At 38.6% G+C, this 10,135-nt stretch overlaps 1 protein-coding gene across 2 annotated transcripts in view; it reads left to right on the top strand.

The window, feature by feature from the left end:
* Nucleotides 1-10,135, top strand: part of ARHGAP32 (Rho GTPase activating protein 32) — a 320,326-nt gene that overhangs the window by 239,958 nt on the left and 70,233 nt on the right. The gene's annotated exons all lie outside the window — the stretch shown is intronic.

Here is a 10,135-nt window from a genome sequence, read left to right as displayed (position 1 = left end):
GGGGGCTTTGGGGAGAAAAAGGAAAAAAATAAAATCTTTAAAAAAAAAAAAAAAAAGATTAGTGGATAAACAAATCGTGGTAGCTATGCAATGGAATGTTGCTCAGGAGTAAAAAGGAATAAATTGATACATACAGCAACGTGAATGATCCTGAGAAAAATTCTGCCAAATGAAAGGAAACAGATAACAAAAGAGTACATTCTGCATGACTCCATTCATATAAAATTGTAGGAAATGCAAAGTAATGTACAGTGATAGGAAGTAGATTGGTGGTTGCCTGGTGAGCAGGGATGGGGGTGGGTAGGGAGAGGGAGAGATTACAAAGGGATATAAGGAAATTTTGGGATGGATGAATATATTCAGAATCTTGATTGTACTTATAGTTTCACGGGTGTCAGAACTTATCAAAATGTACATTTTAAATATGCACAGTTTATTATTTGTCAATTATACCTCAATAAAAGTGAGCGGAAAAACCTGCAGAAGCATTCTTCACTTAATTTTCATGTGTCTAATCCAGTTGATGGTTTCTGCCTGTTCTACCTCTGTGTCTCTTACAGTTACATACTCTTCTTCATACTTTGTGCCATTTTCATACTATGGGTTTTTATTATCTCCTTCTTAGTCTGTGTTTGTAAATTCCTAAAGTGGTCTTCTGCTTCTCTTCTTCCTCCCTTTCTTCTACCCTGAAAAGTTCACACACCGCTACTAGAATTTTCTTATTAAAACACATCTGTTCATGTCCTTCTTCTGCTCAGGATTTGTCACTCTCATTTTCTACAGAAGAAACTTCAGACTCCTTGTGATATGCAATACTATCCATGATCTCTGACCCCATTCTACTTTTCCAGTCTTACTGTACTTCCACTACTCTATTTCATGAACTTAATGTTCCAGCCGAATTTAGCTATCATTTTCCCCCATTGCAGAAGTTGCTCCTTTCATCTGTTTGTCCTTCTACTTATAGTGCCTTCTCTAACCTCTTACTTCTTCCATGGAGGAAAGGTGAAGCAAAGCATTTAAAATTTTAAAGCAACTGTATTTTTATCTTTTTTGATATTTTGTTGAGCTAACTGGGAATAGAAATTCAATCTTGTTTGTTAGTTACTGGCTATACAGTAAGCAGTTATGCTCAATTCTCAGTATTATGCTCAATATTATCATTCCACTGGCCCTTCCAGTTTCTGCCATCACACACTTCCTGCCTTGATTTGCCTTCCTATCCAGTTTGGATTCTAGGGCCATCATTACATTCACCTACCACAAACATGTCCTTTATTCCCCCAGTAATTTTATTGAGATAATTATGGTTTATAACAGTTTGTAATTTCAGGTGTACATTATTATCTATCAATTTCTTAATAGACTTCATTGTACTCACCACCAGTGCTCTAATTTTTGTCCATCACTGTACATATACACCTTTACCCCTTTCCCAAACCTGCCAACCCCCTTCCCCTCTGGTAACCACTAATGTGTTCTCTTTATCCATGTATTTGTTATCTTCCACGTATGAGTGAAATCATGCAGCATTTGTCTTTCTCTGTCTGGCTTGTTTCGCTTAACATCATACCCTCAAGATCCCTCAGTCTTGCTGAAAATGGGAAGATTTTTGTCTTTCTTTATGGCTGAGTAGTATTCCATCATATACATACACCACATCTTCTTTATCCATTCAGCTGTAGAAGGGCATTTGGGTTGCTTCCACATCTTGGCTATTGTGAATAATGCTGCAGTGAATATAGTGGTGCATAAATCTCTTTGGATCATTGATTTCAAGTTCTTTGGATAAATACAGAGTAGTGGAATAGCTGGATCTTATGGTATTTCTATTTTTAATATTTTGAGACTCTCCATACTGTTTTCCGTAGTGGCTGCACCAGTTTGCATTCTCACCAGCAGTGTATGAGGGTTCCTTTTCTCCACATCCTTTCCAACAGTTGTTGTTTTTTGTCTTGGTAATAAAAGCTATTCTGACCGGTGTAAGGTGATATCTGTAGTTTTAATTTGCATTTCCCTAATAATTAGTGACATTGAACATCATTTCATGTACCTCTTGGCCATCTGTATATCTTCTTTGGAAAAATGTTCATATGCTCTGCCCATATTTTGATACGGTTGTTTTTTTGTTGTTGAGTTGTATGAGTTCTTTACATATTTTGGAGATTAACCCCTTGCTGAATATATGATTTGCAAATATTTTCTCCCAGATGGTGGATTGCCTTTTCGTTTTATTCCTGGTTTCCTTTGCCTGGCAGAAGCTCTTTAGTCTGATTAAGTCCCTTTTGTTTATTTTTTCTTTTGTTTCCCTTGCCCAAGTAGACATGATATTTGAAAAGATCCTTCTAAGACCGATGTCAAAGAGTGTACCGCCCATGTTTTCTTCTAGGTGTTTTATGGTTTCAGGTCTTACCTTCAAGATTTTAACCCATTTGAATTAATTTTTGTGTATGGTGCAGGATAATGGTCTATTTTTATTCTTTTGCATGTGGCTATCCACTTTTCCCAACACCATTTATTGAAGAGATTTTCCTGTCTCCATTGTATGTTCTTAGCTCCTTTGTCAAACATTAACTGTCCATAGATGTATGGTTTTATTTCAGGGCTTTCAGTTCTGTTCCATTGATCTGTGTGTCTGTTTTTGTGCCAGTACAATGCTATTTTGATTATTATAGCTTTGTAGTATGTTTTGAAGTCAGGGATTCTGATGCCTCCAGCTTTGTTCTTTTTTCTCAGGATTACTTTACCAATTCGGGGTCTTTGGTTGCCTCATATAAATTTTAGGATTCTTTGTTCTATTTCTGTGAAGAATGTCATTGGGATTCTGATTGGGATAGCAATGAATCTGTAGATTGCTTTAGGTAATACAGACATTTTAACTGTGTTGATGATTCTGACCCATGAGTACAGGATATTTTTCCACTACTTTATGTCTTCTTCAGTTTCTTTCAATAATGTCTTAGAGTTTTCAGTATATAGGTCTTTCACCTCTTTGGTCAAGTTTATTCCTAGATATTTTGTTCTTTTTGCTACAGTTGGAAATGGGGTTATATTTTTGATTTCTCTTTCTGCTAGTTTGTTGTTAGTGTATAGAAATGCAACTGATGTTTGTACGTTGATTTTGTACCCTGCAACTTTGCTGTCAGTGTTGATTATTTCTAATAGCTTTCTGATGGATTCTTTGGGCTTTTCTATGTATAGTGTCATGTGCAAACAGTGAGAGTTTCACTTCCTTCTTTCCAACATGGATTCCACTTATTTCTTTTTCTTGCCTAATTACTCTGGCCAAAACCTCCCATACTATGTTGAATAAGAGTGGTGAGAGTGGGCACCCTTGTCTTGTTCATCTTCTCAGAGGGATGACTTTCAGTTTTTCACCATTAAGTATGATGTTGGCTGTGGGTTTGTCATATATGGCCTTTATTGTGTTGAGGTACTTTCCTTCTACACTCATTTTATTGAGTGTTTTTATCACAAATGGATGTTGGATCTTGTCAAATGCTTTCTCTGCATCTACTGAGATTATCATGTGATTCTTATTACTGATTTTGTTAATATGGTGTATCACATTGATTGATTTACAGATGTTGAACCATCCCTGTGTCACCAGTATAAATCCCACTTGATCGTGGTGTATGATCCTTTTAATGTATTGCTGTATTCGGTTTGCCAATGTTTTGTTGAGGGTTTCTGAATCTATGTTCATCAGCAATATTGCCCTGTAATTTTCCTTCTTTGTGTTGTCTTTGTCTGGTTTTGGTATCAGGGTAATTTTGGCCTCATGGAATGTGTTAGGAAGTGTTCCATCTTCTTCAATGTTTTGGAATAGTTTGAGAAGGATAGGTATTAAATCTTTGAATACTTGATAGAATTCTCCAGAGAAGCCAACTGATCCTGGACTTTTGTTTTTGGGGAGGTTTTTGATTACTGTTTCAATCTCTTTACTTGTGATTGGTCTATTCAGGTTATCTATTTCTTCGTTTTGGGATGTTGTGTGAGTCTAAGAATTTATCCATTTCTTCTAGGTTATCCAATTTGTGGGCAAATAGTTTTTCCGACTATTCTCTTATAATCCTTCGTATTTCTGCAGTACTTGTTGTAATTTCTCCTCTTTCATTTCTAATTTTATTTATTCGAGGCCTCTCTCTTTTTTTCTTGGTGAGTCTGGCTAAGAGTTTGTCAATTTTATTTATCTTCTCAAAGAACCAGCTCTTAGTTTCACTCATCCTTTCTATTGTTCTTGTAGTCTCTATTTATTTATTTCTGCTCTGATTTTTATTATTTCCCTCCTTCTACTGACTTTTGACTTTGTTCTTCTTTTTCTAGTTCTGTTAGGTGCATTTTAACATTACTTACTTGAGATTTTTCTTGTTTGTTGAAGTGTGCCTGTATTTCTATGAATTTCCCTCTTAGAATCACTTTTGTTGCATCCCCGAAGAGTTCATGTGTTGTATTTTCTTTTTCGTTTGTGTCCCAGTATTTTTTTATTTCTTCTTTGATTTCTTCATCAAACTAATGGTTGTTCCATAGCATATTGTTTGGCCTCCACATATTTCTGATTTTCCCAGTTTTTTTCATGTAGTTGATTTCTAATTTCATAGCATTGTGGTTGGAAAAGATGCTTGAGATGATTTTACTTTCTGAAATTTATTGAGGCTTCCCTTGTTTCCAAGTGTATGGTCTGTCTTTGAGAGTGATCCATGTGCACATGAGAAAAATGTGCATTCCGCCGTTTTTGGATGGAACGCTGTGTATATATCTATATTAAGTCCATCTCATCAAATGTTTCGTTTAAATCTATTATTTCCTTGTTGAATTTCTGTCTTCATGATCTGTCCATTGATATAAGTGGGGTGTTGAGGTCTCCTACTATTAGTGTGTTGCTGTTAATTTCTCCCTTTAGGTCTGTTAATAGTTGCTTATGTACTTTGGTGCCCCTGTGTTAGGTACATATATATTAATAAGTGTTATGTCCTCTAGGTGGAATGTCCCTTTTATCATTTATACTGCCCCTTTTCTTCTCTCATTATCTTTTTTAACTCGGTCTGCTTTGTCTCATGTAAGTATGGTCACACCTGCTTTCTTTGTTTGTTGTTAGCTTGGAGTATCATCTTTCCTCCCTTCACTCTGAGCCTGTGTTTGTCTTCAGAGCTGAGATGTGTTTCCTGGAGGCAGCATTTTGTTGAGTCTTGTTTTTTAATCCATGCAGTTACTCTGTGTCTTTTGATTGGAGAATTCAATCCATTTACATTTAGAGTGATTATTGGTATATGAGGGCTCAGTGCTGCCATTTTAGCTCTTGTTTTCTGGTTGTTTTATGTTTCCATTGTTTCTCTTCCTTTGTATTTCTGACTGCCATTTCTTTTGGGGGGTTTTCTGGGGAGGTTTTCTCACTTTTCTCTCTTTTTGTGAATTGTGGCTGTGCTCTGCTTTTTTATTTAGTGGTTACCATGAGGTTTGTATAAAAGATTTCGTGGATGAAATAGTCCATTTTCTCACAGCTTTTTGTCTCCATTAACTTAAGCAGGTTGCATCCCTTTCCTCTTCCCCTTGTGAGTTATTGTTGCTACAAATTATTCTGTTTTTAATGTTGTGAGTTTGTGACTAAGTTGAAGTGTTTATAGTTACTTTTGATGCTTTCCTTCCCTTTATCTTTTAAGTTATAATTGAGTTTTTGCTTCCCTGTTCTGATAGAGAGCTGCAGGTTTCTGATCATGTCTGTCTATTTATCTCCTTGCTCAAAATTTGGTAGACCTTTGCCTTGTTGTTTCTGGTGTGAGGGCATCCTTGATCATTTCTTGTAAGGGAGTTCTAGTGGTGATGAACTCCCTCAGCTTTTGTTTATCTGGGAAGCCTTGTATTTCTCCATCATATCTGAAGAATGGTTTCACTAGAATGGAGTATTCTTGGCTGAAAGTTTTTGTCTTTCAGTATTTTGAACATATCATTCCATTCTCTCCTAGCCTGTAGGGTTTCTGCCAAGAAATCCACTGAAAGCCTGATAGAGATTCCTGTGTAGGTTATTTTCTTCTGCCTTGCTGCTCTTAATATTTTTTCTTTGTCATTGACTCTTGCCAGTTTTACTATTATATGCTTTGGAGAAGGTCTTTTAGCACTGATGTAATTGGGTGTTCTATTAGCTTCATGTATTTGTAAATCCAGTTAATTCTCCAGGTTTGGGAAGATCTCAGCTACTATTTGTTGGAACAAGCTCTCTGCTCCTTTCTCCCGCTCTTCTCCCTCTGGAATACCTATAGTCCTTATGTTGCTTTTCTTAATTGAGTCGTATATTTCTTGAAGAATTCCTTCATTTTTTAAAAATCTTCGTTCTGTCTCCTTCTCCAACTGTAGCATTTCTATTATTTTCATCCTCTAAATCACTAATTCTTTCCTCCAAAATGTCGGCTCTATTTCTTAAGGATTCTAGATTATTTTTTATTTCATTAATTATTTTTCGTATCTAGAATTTCTGCTTGATTGTTTTGTTTTGCTTTGAGGAAGATTAGCCCTCAGCTAACATCTGCTGCCAATCCTCATCTTTTTATTGAGGAAAACTGGCCCTGAACTAACATCTGTGCCTATCTTCCTCTACATTATATGTGGGATGCTTGCCACAGCATGACTTGACAACTGGTGCATAGGTCTGCACCCAGGATCCAAACTGGAGAACCCCTGCTTGCTGAAATGGAATGTGCAAATTTACCCACTGTGCCACCATCCTGGCCCCTCTGCTTGATTGTTTTTCGTAATTTCAGTCTCTTTGGTGAAGTATTCCTTCTTCTCTTCAATTTTATTCCTGAGCTCATTGAACTGTCTGTGTTCTCTTGTAGCTTGTTGAGTGTGTTTATGATAGCTATTTTGAATTCTCTGTCATTTAGATTGTAAATTTCTGTGTCCCCAGGGTTGATTTCTGGTGAATTGTTCTTTTCCTTCTGGTCTGAATTGTTGCTGTAGTTTCTCATGGTGTTTGATAAAATAACATTATTTTGTTGGTGCATTTGTTGTAGTATTAGGTTGCAGGTTTCACCTGCTACCACTAGGGGGAAGCAGGGGCTGAGTTTCTGGTACCACAATGTCTGCTGAAAGTTGTAGGGATACTATCGGCACTTGCAATGGCCTGGAGAGCATCCAGGTGCACGTGTCAACTGTTTGGTGGGTGTGACTTCCTCACTGTGACTGAGCCAGGGCCACTCCTTGGGGCTGCAGGGACACAGTGGGCTCCCCTCCATCCCAGTGGGGGAAGTGGTTACTAGGGGGCTAAGGGCTGCCTCCGCCTCTTCCTGCAGTCACGCCAGGGCATGTTCCCACTTTTGGGGTTTGGCAGTACTCTTGGCGCTTGCATGGGCCTGGGAGTGCCTTCGCCTCAGTGTGTAGATCTACCGCCGCCCATGCTTGAGGTCTCACTGGCCACTGTGCTTGGTGGACAGGGGTTCCTCATGGGGACCAAGCCAGGGCCACTCCTTGGGGCCACAGAGGCATGGTGGGCTCCTCTCTACCCCCTGCTGGGAAAGTGATCATGAGTGGGCTAAGGGTTACCACAGCCTCTTCCTACAGTTTCCCTGGAGCATGTCCCACTTTTGGGACACTCCTGCCAGGCTGGAAAGTGTTCACGTCCATGCACAGGGCTGCGTGGGGAGGTCAGAGAGTGCTCATCCATCTCCACCACTTCCCTGAGGGCCAGTCAATCCACCCTCAGATGTATAGCTGCATGTGTCTCTCAGGTGTCCTGTTGTGCTGTGTGAGCTTCGTTCATTGGTCGATGTGTATCCATTTAGTTGTAGTTCAAATGGGGAGAGACATAGGGAACAGCTCACTCCCCCATGTTGCTGATGTTACTCCGCAAATATATACTTAAACCCTTTATTCCTGTTTGTGGCTCTTATATCACAAGATGTGTCTGTTTGGCTTAATGCAAAAATGGATATTTCATTGCTTCTCTTACTTAAACTTTCATCACTATTTGATTTCTCTTTTCCCAACACTTTCTTCTCTTGATAGATGTGACACAACACTGTGAAGAGTTCCCTCACTTTCTCAGTCTTCTTTTACAGTGCATCCTCCTCTACTATACTTCTGAAAGTCTGTGGTTGGACTACCTTCTCATTCTATGATTTTGTCCTAGACTATCTTATTCACTCTTTCAGCTTTGTACCATATATATGTTCAGCTCCCAAATTGATATCCTGATCCCTGACCTTATTTCTGAGTCTTAAACCTGTATATTCTACTGCAAGAGTAATATTTTTAAAGGTGGAAATTAGGGAGCTGACATTTAAGGTTTAGGACCTTAACTAATAAGGCAGAGAAACCAGAAGCAATATGGTGTTTTGTGGGGAGCTAAAGAGGAGATTCGTAATGCCTGGCACTGTGGCCGGCTGGTTAAAGTTCCACACTCTCAGCTTTGGCTGCCCGTCTTTGCTGGTTCAGATTCTGGGCATGGACCTACTCCACTCATCAGCCATGCTGTGGAGGTGTGTCCCACATACAAAAAAATCAAGGAGGATTGGCACAGATGTTAGCTCAGGGCTAATCTTCCTCAATGAAAAAAAAAGGAGGGATGGCAATGAGTGTTAGCTTGGGGTGAATCTTCCTCAGCAGAAAAAATAAATAACAAAATAAAAATAAAGGATAGTATGGAGAAGGGGAGACATAAATAGGAATATCTTAGACAACCCAATGCAGGAATTATTAGGCCACATATGAATGGAGGCAAGAACTGGGAACTAAGAAATTGAAGGAATTTGCTTCCAGTTTTTGCTTCTTTCAGTGCAGAAGCAGCTACTGCTTCTTTGTTTTATTCTCCTCTTTTTTTTGAAAAATAATATTTCCTAGTTCTAGCAACTCAATAGCGATAATTAAAGATTCTAACCTAGTTCCAAAGTCTTAGGAGATAGAATAATTGACTCATTAACTTGTGGTCTGATCAGCTGTGCTGGGGTGGTGTTGGCAGGGGCATGGAGGTCGAACTGGACAGAGCCCCAAAGAGAAGTGCATTCTCTGAGAAAGTCTGGGGAGTAGGGAAACAATAATTGGCATTTCTAGGTGGGAAACTCTGGATTTGTCTTGGTTTGAATCTCCTCAGTGATGTGCTTTTCCTCCAGCAGTACGAAGGCATGCAAGTAGAGAAGTATATTGACTTAGTTGGGGGTTTCCTGGATTAGTTTGGCAGAAGGTTACTATTGCAAGGAAATTAAGGGTACTGATCATTTTAAAAGTTTCAGTAATCCATCACAGGGTTCATACTGGGTATCATAAAAAGAGATTGGAAGGGGGATAGGTACCCTGGGGGGAAATAAAGAAAGGAAGGGGATGCAATGACTCTGAATTTGAAATTCACTTGTCATGAAATATCAACACTAGAGACCTGGAAGGATGGGAAATTGTAGTCAGAAAATGAAAAATTGGAAACTCTCTAAGGCCAAATAATTCCAGTTAATGAAAAATCTCTCTCTGTTGGAGTGAGAACAGTACTTTACTAAGCTGAATAAAAAGATACTTCGTTGTGCTGATAGCCCTGGAGTTTCACTAGCCATAAATGAAATAAATAAACTGTTAGAATAGGAACTTTTTTAAAAACTCAGTGAGGAGCACCTTATTGTTATGTCGAAACTCCTTTTTAGATTTTGATTGGTTGTCTCAGAGAAACCATGGCTAGGACTGGGCTCCCTTGTTAAGCAGTGATTTCTTCCCTTTCCCACTGTTACTGAAGCACCAGGCTTATTTTCCTGCAGTGGTTTCTTATCTAACATTCCCTCTAAGTTGTACCAAAATATTTCTCAGTACAGTCACTTTTGTAGCCAAACCTATTTTCTTTATAGTTTGCGTGTATCCTCAAGGTAGAAGATCAGAAGGATCAGACTGCAGTCTGTTCCCTTTAGATCTCTCCTGTTTCTCTTACAGGCAGAGAGAGAGCCGTATGCTTGTCAAACTGCTGGAAGCTTATTCCCAGGAGCCATTAGAGGTAGGACAGGCACAGGACACAGTGCATAGATATAGATGAGTGGTGAGCTGGAGCCAGTTGTGAAATTTCATGGTACAGTTGTTACACACAGCCATTATTAAAAATTAAAGTATATAAATTCACAATTGAGTGAATTGAATTAAAATCAAAGATAATAAACACTTAGAACTTTTT

Source organism: Equus quagga, chromosome 14 (assembly GCF_021613505.1).
Source record: "Equus quagga isolate Etosha38 chromosome 14, UCLA_HA_Equagga_1.0, whole genome shotgun sequence".
Classification (NCBI taxonomy): Eukaryota; Metazoa; Chordata; class Mammalia; order Perissodactyla; family Equidae; genus Equus; species Equus quagga.
This window is presented reverse-complemented; position numbering and strand designations above follow the sequence as displayed.